Below are 19,534 nucleotides of genomic sequence, written 5' to 3'. Positions count from 1 at the left end.
TGAACATTTGGAAAGAGGTTTATTAAATGAATGTACAACTTGAAGCTGGCAGCCTAGTAAGCATGATGGAGATAAAAATCAATATCCCGAAGGGTGCCAATGAGAGGGTGCGGGGTCTGATTTTAACAAAATCAATACGTTGGGTAAACGTGAGGTCCCAAGCACAGGTTCAACTGCTTACGGCTGGAGAGACATAGGCTGACAGCGCCATATGTGAAAAGGAGTGTTAGTTGAGAGTGAACTACGTAACATGGCTGGAAAAGAGTAAGCGTGATCTCGGTTGGCATTATGGCAAGCACAGGGGGTTCTACAATTCACAACAAAGTCATCAGAGATATCTTTGTAAGGCATAGATTGGCTTCTAACATAGAAATATTCTTTTCTTTTCTTATTTTTGTTTTTTTAAATTTTTATCCATTTTTGAGAGAGAGATACAGAGCGTGAGTGGGGGCAGGGCAGAGAGAGAGGGAGACACAGAATCCGAAGCAGGCTCCGGGCTCCGAGCTGTCAGCACAGAGCCCGATGCGGGGCTCGAACCCACAAACTGCGAGATCGTGACCTGAGCCGAAGTCGGACGCTCAACCGACTCCGCCACCCAGGTGCCCCAAAAATATTCTTTCTTGGTGGCTATCTGCTCAGTCTAAATGCCAAGGCTTAGTATGTCTATCCCGTCCCAACAACTCACATTCTATCCCACCTTCCCCCTAGTATATCTGATACATTGGTCTTACTGGAAAATTTTGTGTCCCTGGGTGACACGAGGCCACTTCGTGATAATGGCTTTGCTTATTCTGGAATGAGCCCGGACTCCCGCCCTCTCAACCCTCAACTTCTTAGTTAAAAAGCTCTGTTCCTTGAGAGCGAGCACGCAGGATGGTCTCCTCACCTGCAAACTCTTCCCTAACTTTCGCTCCCATGTTCCAGCACCTCGCAGGACTTACTCTTCCCTCTACCAGGACCCTAGGGCTCTTCATCCAGAGACTCTCATGTCTCATGATTACTCATTTACTTTCTTGTCTCCCTTGAGAGGGATGGCCAGCTTTTACGATCATCTTTGTATTTCTTGTGCCTAGTTTGGTGTGTGATGTGGGGACCATCCAAAATTTGTTGAGCGGAATCAAAGGGGGTGACATAGGTCAAGTGAAAGTCTTTGTTTTACATCTGTGGGGCACAGTGGGTTATTATAAATACCCATTTTATAATTCTACTAGTCCTTTACCCACTAATAACTTCATGCTGTAAGGGAACAGTGAACACCGAGACAGACGTGCGAAGGCAAGCGTGGGTGTGCTTTTAGAGGGAGACGGACCGTGGGCAGACCTACTAATTGTACGGACAAACTGAAGTTTAAGAGAACCACCAGGATAGAGAGCCCTCGAGGTGAATTTTGGAGTCAGAAGGCCATGGCTTTGAGTCCATATTCTGCCGTACTAGCTGAGTAATTCTGGGCAAAGTACTTAACCTCTCTGAGCCTCGGTTTTCCCATCTATAAAATGGGTATACCGTCCTCATAGGATGGACACGGCAGTTAACACAGAGGTATCTGGCAACCGCAATGGCACACAGTGAGCCTCAGTAGCTGGCCCTTGTTGTGTGGTGAACGGATCAGAGAGCGGATGGTCTCTGGCCAGGAGGGAGGGCTCCGGACATGTGTTCGGTGTCTTGGGGAGGAGGGATCAGTCCTGGTCTGCATGGTTCCCAAGGGGGAACCCAATGATTGAAAGCAGCAAGGACGCCAAACTGAGCTCAACTTCAGCGTCCCGAGGGTCACAGGTCACTCGAGAAGAGCTTCTAATAAAGGAGCAAGCTCCCTGTCACTGGGGGTATTTAAGCACCGGTCGCTGTTGCCTTGCTGGGGCTGCTGCAGAGAGCACTCATCCAGGACGGCAATAGTCGAACCAAGGCTTCTCTGCTAATTTGAAATGTGGCTGTCTTTAGTTTTGGGTGCTTCCAGAATAGGAACCGATGGTCTCTTGACCACAAGAAGAATAGATGTCTTTCTTCTTTTCTGACGGAGCAGTTAGAATGGGGACGGGCATGGTTTGCACACAACTTGGAGCCCCCACAAGGCCAGTCCTACCTGCAGAAGCACCCTGTGCTCTGAGGAAGGACTTTTCCTGGCTCCGTCCTTAGAACCCAGAGCAGCCCGGGCACATAAAACCTGTTGGACAAATGCATGAGTCTGTGAAGGCCAACACCATGACCCGAGCCCAGGTTTCCAGCCCTGCTTCTCTTATCAGTGTCAAGGTCCTTTCCCGGAATTTCTCTGTTAAAAATTCCTCCTGTGCTCCCGGAGCATTTAGCAATCTTTCAGGATATGTGATCATTACACCTGAGTACTGTTAGTTCTTACAAGCCAGGAGGAAGCATTCGTTTTTGGCGGATATGAGTTAAAAAAAAAAAAAAAAAAAGATGCCTTCTGTTTAGACCTCTTGGAAGGCCCGGGCGTGGGTTGCCGCGAACCCCAAACTACTAGTAACGTATCCTGCCTCCAGTGAATGATTTGTGTCCCTTTGGAAACAGCCTCCCATGGGAAATACTGGAAACAGAACCCTTAACTCCCCCTGCTTCCCCAAGAACAACACGAGTCAACAAATCCGGAAGCCTTGCCTCTGTCCGCTTTTAAACAGTTGTTACTGAGGATCAGAGTCAGCCCGTGGTGCATGTGGCTTGATTCAAGTGGCCGCATCAGAAGAACACGGCTCCAGGAATATAGACAGCTTTCTGCTCTCCGTGCTGTCTCCTTTTGCTACTTACCACGCCATGAATCAGTAAACAGCAGCCTGTCACCCCTGGCACCAATCATCAGCTGGACAGATTCTCGTGGCCGTAATCTCATCTCTATTTCCTTGGAACTCCTGAGAGGGGAAGGCTGTCAGAGGCTTTATTCCATTACTTTTGCTGTTTCGATGCTTGGAGGGCCAGGCTGAGAAGCAGCTCGGCCCTTAAAAAAGCCAAGTTCGGGGGCGGGGAGGTGCACCTGGGTGGCTCAGTTGGTCACGCACTGACTCTTGATTTCAGTGCAAGTCACGATCCCAATGTCGTGGGATGAGTGGGGTTCTGTGATGAGTGTGGAGCCTGCTTAAGATTCTCTCTCTCTCTCTCTCTCTCTCTCTCTCTCTCTCTCTTTCTCTGCCCCTCTATTCTACCCATGCCCGTGCTCTCTCTCTCTCAACAAACAAACGAACAAACAAAGGCCAAGTGGGGCCCCTCCCTGGCCTGTTCCATGTGCCATGTCTGCGAAGGGGCGCGGAACACTGCCGCTCAGGGCTCCACAGGACACCTTCAGGTAGACAGACTAGACGACCTTTCGAATTCCATGTGGGGCTCAGCCTAGATCACCAGGCTTTTGACCAAATGGAGCTTTGAAGCTAAATCCTCAGCCCTGGGCTCCCCTGGGAATACAGTAGGGATGGGGATGAAGGCAGCCACGGTCAGTGCTGGCCAAGGTTTCCGGGTCCGGTCCATTTACCTTTGACGTTAACCAACATTTGTTGTCCAGCAGACGGAGGTGAGTTTACGCACAGAAGTTGGGGGTTTTGGTTTAGCCTCCAGAAGAAACTTGCATTGTGAAGAGGAGCTCTGGTTTTCATTAGCAAAACTCAAAGAGAGAGTTTGTGCCTTGATTTTGATTAGTAGGAATCTGGGCTTGGCAGGGATGGAAACTTCTGGGTTCTTGAAAAAGCTCACTTTAAAATCGGCAGTCTTCTGGTGTAAAATGCCTTTAGTATTTGGACCGCGGCATGATTTAGTATTAACAGATTCCAATTTCACTTTATTGTCCTGTTTTTGTTTAGTTTTGTGTTTGTTTTTGTTCTTGATTTTTTTTTTTTTCCCGTTCAGCGATGACGTTCCTAGAAATACATAGTAGGCGGGTTCAAGCAGTGGGAGTCTGGGTTCTACTCCTGAAACCAAGAATACATTGTATGTTAAACATTGTATTTAAATTTGCATTTAAATAAATAAATTTTTAAAAGGGGAAAGTTTTTAAGCGGGTGACTCCAGCTGGGACAGATATGGAAACTAAGGGGGATGTTCTCCCTGGAGGATGACATTATGAGGCAAAGCTGAGGCATTCCAGAATGGAAGGAAGAGGCAGTTGCCACAGAAACTGAAATGTTGTACAAGCAAGCAAGCAAGCAAGCCTTGAGAGCCTTCAGGTTTGGAGAAGTACAGAGAGAAGGGTATAGGGTGCCCCTGGGTTTAGGGAAGGATACGAGGCCACAGATTTTGACGGAAGGGAGCTGCTGCTAAGCCCCCTTCAGGGAAATTTACGGCACCACGTATGCAGGGCTGGGGAGGGAAAGGAAGGAATCCTGAACAAACTGTTGAGAGAAATAAGCTTTACTGGGTGAACCGTAAAAGAAAGGTCTTGAGGAAGGATGTGGTAGGTTGGTCCTTTATTCACTTTCCAAGAGGTATTTTGTCGGGATAGGGCCAATCTGGGGTCTTGATGAGACGCTTCCTTCAAATGAGTATTACCTTTGTAGGTGCTGGGCTTTGGACGCCTGGCATGGCTGACTGACTGGCATGTTTCCATCACAGGTGAACCCCATGGGATTTTCTGGCTCCTCCTTCGCATTTTTCTGGTTTGTTGGTGTTGTTTTGATCAAACTAATACGAGCTCCTTACGGATGATTGGTGGTAACAGCCTGGATATAGATTCGATGAGATGTTGGGTTCAGGAAACATTACATCTGCTTGGGAATTGATGTTAAGATTGTAAGTTAATGGTTGCATTTGGTTTGGAGAGTAAGTGATTTTTCTCAATATTCTGGAAATGGGCCCCACGCGATTATATTTGTTTCCTTATGATTCCCTGAGATTCTGGAAAGTTTAGACATTCAAGAGGTTGGGATACCACATTGTGAAGGTGTTTAATGTTCCCGTGGGAAATTTCTCAGTCTGTGGAAAAGAAATCCAGGCCCCAAATGCAGTTCCTTTGGCTGGGGTTGAGTGGACCCAGAAGGAAAGGAAAGAAAAGGGATAACTATGTGACGTTACAGTGAGACTTTAATTGCTCTGAATTGATGTGAATGAATGAAGGAAGAAAGATGAACATAAATGGGTTTTTACATATTGAATTAGTTTTGCTTTTCTGGAATCATGCTAATTTAACCCAATTTAGTTTTCCATAATAGTCTCGTATTATCCTTTTTAACTTGTACTCTATCTTTAGTTATGTCATTTAAAAAATTTCTTCTATTATTTCTTTGTGACTTCTCTCTTTCTGCCTCATTAGAAATTTGTGTATCTTATTGATCTTTCCTTTTTTCTTTTTTTAACTTTTTAAAATGTTTATTTATTTATTTTTGAGAGACAGAGACAGAGCACGAGTTGGGGAGGGGTAGAGAGAGAGAGGGAGACACAGAATGCAAAGCAGGCTCCAGGCTCTGAGCTGTCAGCACAGAGCCCGATGCGGGGCTTGAACCTACAATCAGTGAGATCATGACCTGAGCTGAAGTTGGACGCTTAACCGACTGAGCCACCCAGGCACCCCTTTATTGATATTTTCACACAATCAACTCTTGGATTTGTTCATTCCTTCTACTTGTCTGTGTTTTCTGTTGCATTAATGTCTGTCCTTTCTTCCTTTGTGTTTGTTATCCCTTTCTTCTCCTTTATTTAGATGTGTATTCTTATCTGCCAACCCCCTACTCCACCCAAGTTCTTAAGTTGGAAGTTTAACTCGCTAATTTTTAGCCTTGCCTTTTTGATGTCAGAATTTGAATATAAATTCTTTCTACCTACTCCTTTATCTGTATGCCACAAGTTTTGATAGATGGTATTTTCATTTTATTTAATTATAAATATTTAAACATTTCTATTATGATTTCTATGCTGATTCATGAGTTATGGAGAAACATGTTTTTAAAATTTCCGATTTATTATTATTTTAAGTTAATTCAAAAATTGATTTCTATCTCAATTGTACTGTAGCAAAAGAATATAGATAGTATGCAAATACGGTTTACAGGATACCCAATTCTTAAAAATACTTTGAGGGTTGTTTGTGGGCTGGTACATATTTATTTTTTGGTAAATATTCCGTGTGTTCTAGAGAACAATGTTCATCCTTTCGGTCTAGCTTGTGAAATGTGCTGTTAACATCTTTGTATCCCTTTCACTTAGGGTGTGGCCCTTGGATCCTCTGGTAAATGCAGGATTCTTAGGTTCCCCTTCTTTGCTTTGCGTGGACACTGAGATGCTCTTATGCCCTTAGGAGTGGTTGCTCATTTCCAAAATTCTAGATTCTTGGAATCAACATTTTCCCAAGGCAATTCAACTCTAGTATTTGCTTGGAAGTCTGATGTTACAGAACAACTTCTCCTTCTCCTTCTCCTTTTCCTCCTCCTCCTCCTCCTCCTCCTCCTCCTCCTTCTTCTTCTTGCCCTTGGGGATTTTCCTTATTTTCTTGTGAGCTCAGCAATGCACTTACTTTTATTGTAATTCTTCCAACATCTGACTAGCTTGGTGGTAAAAGGCTGTTTCAGAGTATCTTGGCACACCAGATTGCCAGAGGCAGAATTCTCTAGATATCCTTTACTGATAAAATAGGTAGGACTCATTCCTTCTGTCCCTTCTCGCCTTTCCATCAGGTCTGGAGTAAGACATAGTCCCCAGGAATAGCCAGTGATCTGGCATCTTCTTGATGAGAAGGGGAAAGAGCTCTTTCCCTCCAACCCCGATTTTCATTGTGTGATGAGTTTTTCTTCCATCACAGCTGGAAGTATTGGTCTGAAATTTCATATCCTTTTGGTCACACCACATGCCCCTTGCTTGTTCATGCAGGGAGGTGTTAAGGAGGAGTTTCAAAGAGGAGCATCATAGTGGTAATGCCAGCATACTTAGAGGGAAGTGGAGGGAGAGAGCAGGAAGGAGACAATGGAATGGGGAAAGGAGACTAAAAATAGGTCTTGGCTTGGACATAAGTTGCATGGTTGTAAGTGAGAGCCCATTGGCATAATTGTATATTCTGGGCCCCTAGATTTTCAGAAAGGGTCTCTTTCATAATTTATTACTAGTAACCTAAACAGAAAAGTAACAAAGGATTTCTTGCCTACTGTGTTTATGGTCTGATTTGGGGGATCGGGGCTTGAACACATAAGCACTTCCGTTAAGTGCTCACAATTTAGTTTGTTGGACGGGCTGTGAAGAGCACTCAGAAAAATACATGGCAGTATATGCTCCCTGCTGGAGTACACTTTTAAAATAGGACCAGGGTTCATTTGAGGCAAGTTCAATGCGAACCAGAGGAGTCAGATAAGTCTGCCTAGAGGAATCAAGACAGGAATTGGCTTTGATTCAGAGGGGCAAGAGAAAGACAGCAACCAGCTCTCTGCAGAGAGGACGTGCGTGTGTCTTCCCCGTGCCTGATGTAGGTCTTATGGAGCAGATTGCCCACATGGCATAGAATAACAGCCTAATATTGCTGACTTAAGAGAGCCACAACTTGGTCATTTTTCAAATGAGAAAGCGGAGATTCGTGGTACAAGCTCACAGCCCCCCAGGGTTTCTGACCCTCCCATAATTATACTACCAGTTCTTGGTTGGTCAGTAGTGACTTCGGACCATAACTGGAGTATGACTAATGCACGGAAATGCATAGGCTCTGCATGGACAGTAATTACATAAGAAACAGTTATTGATTTTACTTTTTCTGTAACTTAGAACGATCGAACTCCGTGAAATACCTGCAATAAATAATGAGTCGGTATTTGCAAATGCTTAGACCTCTTTAGAGTAAGGTGCTATCTTAGTATAAAGAAAAAGACCCTTATTGCCAAGCCCGGTACCTGTGAGGCGGGAGGTTATCAATTAGCTGGAAAAAAAAAAAATTCCTAGAACAAAAGTTGATTTGATGATCTATCACACCAAAGAGAGAAAGAGGTAATAATTACAGATTATTTAGCCTGGAAAAAAGAGGGGAGGCTCCATGGATCCTCAGAGAGAGAGGACTCTTGATTTTCATGTTGTTTTGGACGATAGTTTTTTACCCAGATTTGCGAAGTGGGATATGGTATGTCGAGCCACTTCTGGGCGAGGATGACAGGTGATGTTTGTCGTCCCTGTGCATAATTCCGTAGCTGGTGTAATGCCACAGGAACGGATACCAGCACCAAGATCTGATAGGTAAAACCTCAAGGCAGAGAAATTGTCTTTTCAAGTAAGTGGAAACCATTTGACAATAGCCCTACGGATTGCAAACATCAGACGTATATTGAAAAAGAAAAATGGCTTTTCTCATAGGGGAACTGGGAGCTCCAAGAAGTAATGTGTGTTATGGTAACTAAATCTCATTCCTTACCCTGGAACCGTCTTTCTCGAATAAATACTATATATTAGCTCTTGGTTAGTGCTGTGTGGAGAGGCCCAGTCATGTTGCTGAACCTGGGTCTGGGATTGTAACTCCCTGGAAGCTGTTTTCTTCCTGTTGGACTTGATTTTCCAACTGGCCCATCTTCCACGATTCCATCCCAAGCTCTTGGATGCCACTTCGCCATGAACGTGCTTCCTCTAGCGGGATGCCAACTCCTCCTCCGATTATTCCACTTCTACTAGAAATCCCAACACATTTTTTTCTTTCTTCAAGGTCAGGTTAAGGGCTTGAACACTGCATCCTAGAGAAAGCGTTCCTCTGTATTTCTACATTGATCTCCTTTCCTTGAAAGGTGCCGTACTCTCAAACCATGTAAGGCGACGAGGCCGCGGTAATTCTGGCCCCTCATTCCGGGAGCTCCCAGAGAAGACTGGAGAGGGTCTCATTAAACTACCCCGCTTTTCAGGGGAAGCAAAAGAGGTCCAGAGAACTTGTAATTCATGTCATTGCTATCTAGATGTAGAGCAATCGTAAGAGCGCCTGATACACCGTAAACAAGCAACGCCATTATAATTTTTTCAGCTACCGGGGAGAAAGCAGGAGCTCAGGAGGTCGGAGAGGGAAGAGGATGGCGTGTGGGGACCAAGAAAACCCACCAGGGCGGCTCGAAGTCCATGCTGCCCCAATCGTGCATGCCCTGGTACACTCCATTTGCTTGAGAGAGAGGCAGGGTCCAGGGTCCACCTGCCCCTCTGGCAGCAGAGAGAACAGAATCTCAGCTCCCTGTAGCGCACCGTGCAAAGCCCGGGTTAAAGACTTGGGAACAGACTGTGACCGTGAATGCAGAGCTTGGCTGAAAGGCTGTGGTGGCCAACAACAAGGACGGCTCACGCATCAGGTTGGCGGTGTCGGTGAGGTCCCTGAAGGTATGGCTGGCTGTGCTGTGAGCCCCAGCTGGAGCGGGGCTGGGCCTTGCTGGCGCACGGGTGCCTTCAGGACGCCCAGGTAGCTGGGACAGCCGCAGGCAGTCGCCGAGGCCCGCGGGAAGGCAGGGCCCCATTCTTGGGGGGCTGAAGTCTTGGAGAGGTTAGCAATCCTCCTGTGGGGCTCAGTGCTCTGACCTGGGACAGAGTCGGCCTCACAGCAGAGGGAGGATTGGGCTGTAGGTGGGGCCCGTGGGGCGAGGGGACAGGCAGTCCTATGGGTCTCCATAGGATGTGGGAGACGTCCTTGTCTCCGGCTCTGACCGGTCAATGTTCTTTTCTGTCACACACGCCACTTCTTTTAAGCTGCTCAGTAGGTCAAGTGGGCAGTGTCTATGTCAGTGGCACTTACAGGATGTGCCAAACTCTCCATCTGAAGGCTGCTTGCCAGCTGGGAGACTTCCCTCAAGCTGTAACTGAGCCAGACTTTCTTCCCTGTTTCTCTACAAAGCTCTGCCTTTTAGCTACAAGCAACATGGTGATTTCTAGTCTCTAACTTTACCTTTTTCTTTTTTAAAGTTTATACACTTACTTTGAGAGAGAGAGAGAGAGAGCATGAGCATGGGAAGGGGCAGAGAGAGAGAGGGAGAGAAAGAATCCTAAACAGGCTCTGTGTTGAGTCCGATGCAGGGCTTGATCTCATGGCCCGTGAGATCCTGCCCTGAGCTGAAATCGAGAGTCAGACGGTCAACCGACTGAGCCACCCAGATGCTCCTCGAACTTTAACTTGTTACAATAAAAACTAGCTTTCTTTTCTCTGAGTATAGATCAATCACTTTTAATTTAGAAAACGTGGAAAATGTGGCAAACTACAAAGAAGCGAATACAGGCATTCACGATCTTACCCAGTAGCTTCATTTTTCTAGAAGCCTTTCCTATGTACTGTGACGGAGTAGGTTAAGAGTCTGAGCCTGGGGTCAGGACTGAGTCTTTGCCACTAATTACACATTTCATCTCGGGCAAGTTGCTTGACTTCTGGGTCTTATTTCATTACCTATAACTTGTAGGTATCGATGCCTTTCTCCCGGGCTGTTACGAGAATTAAATAATATAAGGCATATAAAGTGCAAAGTACCGTTCGTGGTACCCAGTAAATGTTTAATAAAGGATAGTTTTTCTAAAAACAGGGATCATGTGCAGCATGTATTTTTTGAGAGAGCGTTTTTTAATTTAACAGTGTAATCTGAGTATGATACGTATTAAATATTCTTAAAGAACAGCCATTGCAAATCTATATAGTGTTTCTAACCCCAAAATTCTTCTCCTACGACGTAACCTGCTGGGCCTGCCATACCTAAGAGTCAGACTACAAAGTATTAATGGTTGGATATACTTCAGCAGTCCCTTTCCTTCGTGTCTGTTACGGAGTGTTTTAGGTCGAAAATATTCTGGTTTGCGCTTAGATAAACCTGGGCTCCACGCGCCTGAGTTTTTCATTGTGAGAGTACCTGTCGTTAAAAATTCACACAGGGAATTAACAGCCATCAAATATTCACTTGGCAGACTTTAAAAATTAGACCCAACTCAAACATAACTCTGTGTAACACAAACCTGTATGACATCAATGTTTGGCCAGTTTTGCAGACGATTTTCAGATGTTTTGTCAGCACAGTGTAAATCAAAAGCAAGTGGAAATTGCAAATTTTGTAAACAACACAGGATTTCATGAGCTTGACGGACGTGATCTAGTGGGATGGTTCAGGTTGCTTGAAAATGTCAACAAACAAGGATCTCCCAGATTACAACTGAATACTAGGAAATCAGCCAACTGAATCATAGATCGAGCTGTTAAGGCAGAGAAAAGCTGGACTATAAAAGAATTTAGAGGGGGCACGTATATTAGTGCCCTGAATATTTATAAAATAGTCCTCTGAATATTTCATAAAAGGTGTGATTTTTGTGATTGTTCCCAAGGTGCTGTGAAGGGCGATGTATCTACATTAACATAAAATTTTGCTGAGAGAGTTGTGCCCCGACTTCCCAGTCAACCCTTAATCCTTTGTACTTTGAGAATATGATTAGAATTTTAACCTCCATTTTATTAAATAGAAAACAAAACAAAATGACCTCTTCATAAATTTTCATCTTATTTTTCGAGATGAAAGGGCAGTCAAAATCGTTTCCCTCTTTACCCTGAGAGTTTTGGTCCCTGTTTCACCTGGATTCCCTTCAAGGGTCCCTTTTCTGGTGCCAATCATCCCGGGATATCGAACACCTTCTGTGTATGTTGCTGTGTTTTGCTAACAACAGTGTGAGTTTCAGCGGGTGAGGGGCCACACCCTGGTAATTGGTTCAGTGTGTTTCCTGGTTACTGGATGGCCATGGCCTCCGGCAGACTAGACCTGGAAGTCCACTTGAGTTAGTATGCTTTGCATTTTTAATCATCCTATTAACCTTGATAGTCAGCTATGCTTGTTATTATTCTTTAGTTTAGTGCAACTAGAAAGAGTCCATGGGGGAGGTTGAGGACTTCCCTCCCTGGAGAGTCTCCAAAAAGAAAGAGATAAACACCCGTCCCAGACTCTGGACACATTCATCGGCGTGTAGGTAGGGGGTTAAACATTGTGTCCTTGGGGCGTCCTTTGGTTATTCCACATTTTCTTTGAAGGTCTCCTGGCATCTCTGGGCTCGGACCTTTCAACCCCACCGCCTCTCTTTGCCATCTGCATTGACCAGGCGGAAACAGAAATGGTGTTTACACCCTTTGGAGGATACACTGGCTTTCTCCTCTCCTTTGGTTGGGAGGACGGACGAGTTTACACTCAGTGGTTGAACTAACTGCTCGGTTATAGGTTGAGAGGACCCCCTTAGCTTCCTCCCACCCCCTTATTCTTGCTCTGGCCACCATGCTGTTTGGAGCCTTTATTCTCTTTGAGTTTGTGTGTTTGCCAAATTAGTAGTTTGCTCTTGTGTGTTGACCTTTTTAATATTCTGTATTTTGATTGGTTGGTCTTACCATTCTCTCTCATTTTCAGCCTGGCTAACCCTCGAGGGAAGAGGTGAAACAGCTATCCAATAAAAATACAAAATACTGAAAAGGTCAAAATACACTATTACAATAAATTACCATAACTCAAACAGGGAAGCAGGCATTAAAATTCTGATACTTACAAGGATAGAGATTGGCATGAGAGTTGCAAATGGCACCGCATTAATGCGTTTGGATGTCAGAGTTCACCCAGAAGAGAGTAAACATTCTAAAACCAGAGTCTCAACATTATCTTGTGAGTCTCCTATGCTGTCACATCCTGCCGCTGTTGGATAATATAAATGCTGCTCTGAACTGACGGCTTTCACCGTTCCTCCCTCTTCCCCAGGAGTGGGGACAAGAGGGGGGAAAAAAAAAGAAAGAGCAAACATGGTCGGTGCGAGATGAAACTCTTAAATCAGGCTTGCGGAAGACCGGTTACGATTTACGGCCGGTCAAGACACAGAGCATCCATTTTCTTTATTTTATTATCTGGGTCCTACGGACTGTCACTCGGCAGAAATGACGTGCAGCGTGTGCAAGATGGAAGCATGGTTTCCAAAGCCCTTTTATCCCCTTTTCGGTTGGAGTATCTGCTCTAGGGATACTTCTTCGTAAGATGTCGCAGAGAACGCTGAGCGGACAGGTCGGGATCTAGCCCTCGCCCATGTCCGGAGTGCACTTGCCTCTGAATATCTAAGTCTTTGTGACTGTCGCTCAAGACGTTGGAGATAAGAGTGCCTAAGACAGTGTCCGTCACTTTGTGAGCCTCGAGCCAGACGAACCAACCACCTCTCTCCCTCCTCCCAAGCTCTGCCATCTTGGGCAAGACGGCTGACCGCTCTGGGCCCTGCTCTCCATGCGTTCCCTAGCGGTGGAAGAAACCTAGCGGTGGAGGGCGTGATTCAATGACTTGCCAGGAAGCCCCCACCCCCCAGCCCCCCACCCCCGCTTCCTCCCTCCATCCCACGTGAGGAGCAGACGCTAAATAAATCAAATCTCCAACCTGGAAGGCCCTTTCATATTGGTTGGATCAATAAGAACTCCATTTTCCCTGAGACATCGCCAGCACACGTCACGGGTGGCTCCTGAGACAGCCTGGCTGCTGGCAGACTGTGGCCCACTCACCTCTGCTGCCTGTCACCCGTAACGATGGCAGACCCCCACAGGGGGCAAGGGGAGCCATCAAGCACCCGACCGAGCTTCGGGGGAGGGGCTCTCCCGCTCATCGGCAGTCACAATCTAATCGGCTCCGGCTTGAACAAATTCTCTCTTAAGTGGTAGCGTGAGCTGTGTTAATCTACTAAATCATAAACCTTCCCCGCACTGTGACGCCACCATTCCAGACAGATACTAATCTGCAGTCGTGCTGTCAGTTACGGTTTTGACACCAATGCTTTGAATTGCCAACAGAAAATCGTATTTGACATTTAATTCCGATCATGCAGAGCCTTTCATTGAAAGCCCTGTCAGTTTACCTTTACTGGGGAGACGGGGAGACAATATGCTCGAGTCTTGGCAATTTTTTTTCTCCTCGAAGGAGGCATGGGGGTGGGGAGGAGAAAGGGAGAAATACTGGACCTCAAAGAACGCACCCGTTGAAGAAGGACTTTACTCCTCACGGTTGTCTGATGCCGAATCCTCTCCCGCATGCCTTTGGGTCTTAATTCTCGAATTTACTGCATGCCAGCAAATCTCCATCATTTTACATGGATCAGGCATTAATTCAGGTCAAATCAGGATTAATTAGTCAGTATAAACCGGCCAGTGGCATCAATGTGCCAACAGGCATTTTAAAATAATCTGCTCTTATTTTGCATTGGTATTTTCTGAGGGGGGGGGGGGCCTCTGGAGTATTATAAAATTGCAATCAGGTATCTGACAGAGCTGGAAATGAGGAAAAATGTCAGTTTTAGCAGTGTTTAAATCTCACCTGCCACTGAAATGCCACCCTTCTCAAATTGGGTCCTACGGGAAATAAAGGGGGTGGAGGGTGGGCTGGAAAGAGGTACCGTGTTCGTAGGGCGGGAGAACAGCCTTTAAAATCAGGGGTTTGCAAACGTGGGAGTGCTGGGGGGTCACCTGGGGCGCTTGTTAAAAGACAGTTTGCTGGTGGGTGGCCCCACCCTCAGCGTTGCTGATTCAGTGGGGCCAGGGAGGGGCCTGAAACTATATTTCTAGCAAGTTCTTCCGTGAGGCTGAAGCGGCTGCCTCGGAACCGCACTCTGAGAATCACTGCCTTCACGTAGGGCAGAGTGGAAATAGGGACCAGAACGAGAGAATGGGGCTGGGGAGGCAGTGTCCCCCAAATCGCACAGAGGGCACATCAGAGCTTTCCGACGTGGCCGGTAGGTGGGAAACATGAGCCCACACCGGCCAACGAACGAGGACCAAGGGACCTACGATGCGGGGTGGCTGATTTCTTCCCCCTCGCTTGTTGCCCTCCCAACCCTTTGAGTATCTCCGTGATACAGAGGGAAGGAGGGAGGGGGGTCAGCGGTTCAACGGAAGGCAACCTGCTTGAAGCCCTGAAGGTGGATTAGAAGGGGAAAGTACTGGAGTTGCTGATCCCTCATTATCCGTGAGACGAAACTCAGGGACCCGAGGGGGATACAGAGAATCTAAGTCACGCTCGAGTCTTGGGTTCACACCTTAATTGCTCCTGGAGATCAGTAGGCCTTAACTGCTTGATCTATAAAGACGGAGGTAGTAATGCCTCCTGACTGGCACGGCTCAGCAAATTGAGGAAGAGCCCCCCCTGGACAGAGTGACGCGGAGTAATTGCTCAGTCAATGTTTGCTTCCTTTCTTTTTCTACCCCTGTCCGCCATCCAGGCCACAGCCAGTGAGAGGGGCTGCGTTAACGTGGACCCCGCCGTTACGGAGCAGACAAAATTGCCCGAAGTGTCCCCATGACCTGGGCGGGGGGGGGGGGGGGTATTTAGTTACCCGCCTTTGCACAGATGAGACACTGATCTTTAGGAGAGGAGATTCTGAGAAGCCAGTTGGTTGTCTGAGTGTTTGGGCTTAAGAGGAAGGGAGAGAGAGAAGAGGGGGACAGACGGAGGGGGAGGGGATAAAGAGAAGGGCAGAGGAGGTGTGTGCCCCCTTTTTTAGACTCCAGGGCTCCTATAGTGGCCTCTGGTGCTGCCAGATGTGGGAATGCCACTCAAGGTCATGCTTGGAAGACACATTCCTCTTACATGGATACGCCACATACGAGGCATTCTATTCCCATAGCAACAGGGACCGCAAATGGCAAAACTTAGAGTCTCTTTCAGCTGGGCTTTGTGAGGCGAGGGTGTCTTTTGGCTTCTGATGGTAACTCGCCCGGGCTGATCTGAGCCTTCCAGCCCTTTGCATCTTAACCATCCAGCTGGGAGTGCCAGACCACCATGGCTGGTGAACGAGGTCCATTCAACCACTACTGACTGGGGGCCTCCTCCGGGGAGGCTGGTTGTTAGGGATACCCAGATGAATAAGACACAGAACTTACACGGTCCTTGCTCCAGAGACTGTAGGGTTTGGTGGGGGGACATACAGCCTCAAAATTTTATTAGAGTATGAAATGTGTTAGAACAGGACCGAACGCGATGACAGCGACAGGCAGGCAGGCAGTGACTGAGCAAGAAGCAATCAGGTGGATTTCTATGACAATGAACTCGGCCTCGAAAGGAGACACCGGCCAAAACATGGCGGGTCTCTTTCCTGGAGGAACTGGTGTTACAGGCAGTTTATCGAACAGGGTGTTGTGGCCTGGGCTAGAGGTGCCGTCATGGCTAATATGATATATCAACCTGACGGGGCCAAGGGTGTCCAGATTAAACACGATCTCTGGGTATGTCTGTGAGGATGTTTCTGGATGAGATTAGCACTGGAATGGGCAGACTCCATAAAACAGATTGCCTTCCCCAACACGGGTGGGCGTCGTCTGATCCGTCGAGGGCCTGTGTATAGAACCAAAAGGCAGAGGAAGGAGGAATTAGCCCTTTTTGCTTCCTGCCTGCCTGCCAAGCTGGGGCAGTGGTCTTCTCCCGCCTTTGGACCTCTACTTACATTCTCAATGTCCCCAGATCTCAGAGTAGAGCTATACCACTGGCTTCCCTGGTTCTCCAGCCTGCAGGTGGCAGGTCATGGGATTTAGCCTCCATAATCCTAGGCATAAATCCATCTCATTCTCTCTCTCTCAAATTTTATATATATATATAATTGGTTCTATTTCTCTGGAGAACCCTAATATGGGTGCCAGTGGAGAAGCAGCTCTGTTTTAGGATTTAGGCAGAACTGCCTGAAGTCTCAACGCTCAGAGTATGGAACTTTGAGCTCTGTAATTGTTCCTAATTAAAGGCCAGAGTGGCTCAGAGGTGTGGGAGGGGCTGAGCCTTCACCCGGGACCAGCAGGCTCCAGGAGGGCTGCTCAGGCAGGGATCAAGGCGGGATTTTGTTCTCCCTGGCTGTATGCTGTCTGCAGGGGGCCAGGGTACCAGACAAGGTCTGGGAGGGCCTTGTACCACGGGGCCTGGTTCCAGAAGTGGTCTGACTCTGAAGGCAGAGTCTGGAGAAGGGAGATTCCCCTGAGGCCATCGGCCTGTTACCTGGGGCTGCAGACGTCCCCTGCTCTCCTGATGATCCCGGCAAGGAAAGAGGAGCCCTTCCTCGAATGTTTGCTGCCTCCTTCCCCACCCCTCCCCCCCCCCGCCCCCGCCCCCGCCCCCATATTCCTTGCCATTTCCGGGGAGTAGAGAAAGGGGTGTAGGCAGTATGCGTGCGTGTGCGTGTGTGTGCGCGTGTGTGCGCGCGCGCGCACACGGGCACATGCCTGTTTCCACGAGCTTCCCCGCTGGTCCGTGTCTAATACTTTTCTTGTTGTGAGAAGATTTCAAGGCAGCGGTGGCAGCCGCGGGCACCGACGTTGTTGAGAAACTGAAGATGTGTGAATTGTCCATTTCACACCGTTCCTCTAATGCCGAGGCCCTCCCTGGCGATAATGACACAGGAGGAGGATGGGAAGATTGTGTTTTCTGTTCCTGCTACTGTCCGGGGCAGCCCGCTGCTGCACAGTCTTGTGAAAACCACAGCCTCCCGACCGGGGTGCCGGATGCCTCCCTACCCACGGGGGGGGGGGGGGGGGGTGGGGTGGTGTGTTCATTTCATCTTTCACCCTCATTAGCGTAACGGGGGCAAGGGAGCCCAGCACCATGCCTTTCCTGGCAGCAAATATGTTTCAGCGACGGTGACAGTGATAAGCACGAAGGGAAGTCTTGGAAATAATAGAGGTGGTAAGATTTGGTTGATAACATCTGTGCTTCCCGCCAGATCTGAACGGGAAGACTTCAACTGATTGACTCCATTAGTATTGGGAGGTTCCTTCTCTATGGAAAAAGCCTCCTCTTTATAGAGCATGGACTTTACTGCCATCAAGTCACTGGGTAACCTTGGGTCAGTGACTTTGCATCTCTGAGTCTTCGTTTCCCCGGCTTCCTGGAGGTGTTAGGGGAATCACATAGGATTGGATGTGCTTAGTGTCACAAAGCCCAACAAACGTTAATGGTTATGATAGTTGCATAACATAGTGGTCAAGGACGTGGGCTCTGCAGCTGGATAGCCTGGGTTTGAACTCTGATCTGGTGCTTACCTGCCGTGTGACCTTGAACTCTCTCTGCCTCAGTATTCTCACCTGTGAACAGGGATAAGAAGGGAAGGCAACTGATGATCGTGTAAATGAATTTGCGTAAAATGCTTGGAATAGTTCTGGGCATATAGTCACTGCTATGTAAATATTCACGAAATAAATAAAATTAGGTATCGCACTGTGAAGCATCATTTGGAAGAAAATCTCCTGTCAGTGGGGCAGGATTCGTAAAAATCCCACCTTTCCTAAAACTGCCGCTTTGGGGTTATTTCTGGATTGGCCTGCTCTGCCCGTGCGATAAACAGCCTCACATCTCAGTGGCTTACAGAAGCAGATAGTAACTTCTTGCTTATGTTTTAGGTGGACCGCTGTGGGTCTGCGGGTCTCTGCTCCTTGCATTTCCTTTCTCTGGGGCCCAGGCGGAAGGCGGGTCCCCGGTGTGGATGTGCCCACCCTTTTGACAGAGGGGAAGGTCACGTGATCTGAGAAGACCCCCGCAATCCCATCTAAAGCTTCTCTTTGGCTGTGACATGGCTGAGCCCAGACAAACCACATAGCGGTGGACCTAAATGCATGGCTTCCTGTCGGTGAAGGAGGTGGTATGTTTGGCCGAAGAATACAGCGTTCTAGTAAAGAAGCAAGGCGATGAGGAGATATGGCACCATTTTACATGAGGAGCAGTTGAAATAGGTAGCCTGGAGAGCTTCTGAAGCCGTAGAGGTCTCCAGATATCTGAAAGCTATTTGGTGACAGATTGAGGAAATATATTCCGCGTAGCTCTGAATGAGAGTACAAAGCACGAAGCAGATTTGGCTCAGCATAGATTCTTTTTTTACAAATGTTATTTCTTTATTTTGAGAGAGCTAGAGACAGCGCGAGTAGGAGAGGGGCAGAGAGAGAGGGAGAGAGAGAGAATCCCAAGCAGGCTCTGCGCTGACTGTCGGGGCGGAGCCCGACTCGGGGCTCGAACTCACGCAACTGTGGGATCATGACGTGAGTTGAAACCGGGAGTCAGACGCCTAACCGACTGAGCCACTCAGGTGCCCCATCAGCATCAATTCTTATAAAACGGGCTGCCGAACTCGGCAATGGGTCTCTTTACGGTCGAGCGGGTTGAATATTTAAGTGGTGACATCAGCAGGTCAAAAGAGATGAGTTAGCAGGGCTTCGTTTCATCGTGTGTTCCCCCAAATCGGGTTCCTTCTGAATGGAAGTCAACCCTTCGGAAGTTTGAAAGATAGTTAGTATCAAGTCATTTGGGGTCAACACGTGTGGGCAATTCGACACCAGCTTTAGCCTTGTACAGGACGTTCGGTGAGAGGTCATGGTCACTTACCGCTGTCGTGTGTGTATTTCCACCTTTCTTCTCCCGCCCACCGTGAAATCAGGCATTTCCAAGGGCTTCACTTTGACCGATGAAATGTGACCACTGATGATGTGTGTCTTCCTTCCAAGAGGATGCTTTGAGAGCCAACGCGTGGTTCACCGTGTTCCCTTCCCGTGGTCCCAGTGACGAGGAGCTTATGAGCCGGGATGAAGCCTCTGTCAGCCTGGGTACTGCGCCGATGACAGCAACAGATTCCCCTGCTGATCGCGTTGCACACGCATTATGGCTGAGAAAAAAACACTGTC

General features: G+C 47.6%; 1 long non-coding RNA gene across 1 annotated transcript in view; it reads left to right on the top strand.

Annotated features, from left to right (window-relative positions):
* The window catches only part of LOC132689414 (uncharacterized), a 42,432-nt gene that overhangs the window by 924 nt on the left and 21,974 nt on the right, over positions 1-19,534 (top strand). The gene's annotated exons all lie outside the window — the stretch shown is intronic.

The sequence above is a fragment of the Panthera onca genome, chromosome E3 (genome assembly GCF_046562875.1).
Source record: "Panthera onca isolate mPanOnc1 chromosome E3, mPanOnc1 haplotype 2, whole genome shotgun sequence".
Taxonomy (NCBI): domain Eukaryota; kingdom Metazoa; phylum Chordata; class Mammalia; order Carnivora; family Felidae; genus Panthera; species Panthera onca.
Note: the sequence above shows the minus strand (reverse complement) of the source record. Positions and strands in the feature narration are given on the sequence as shown.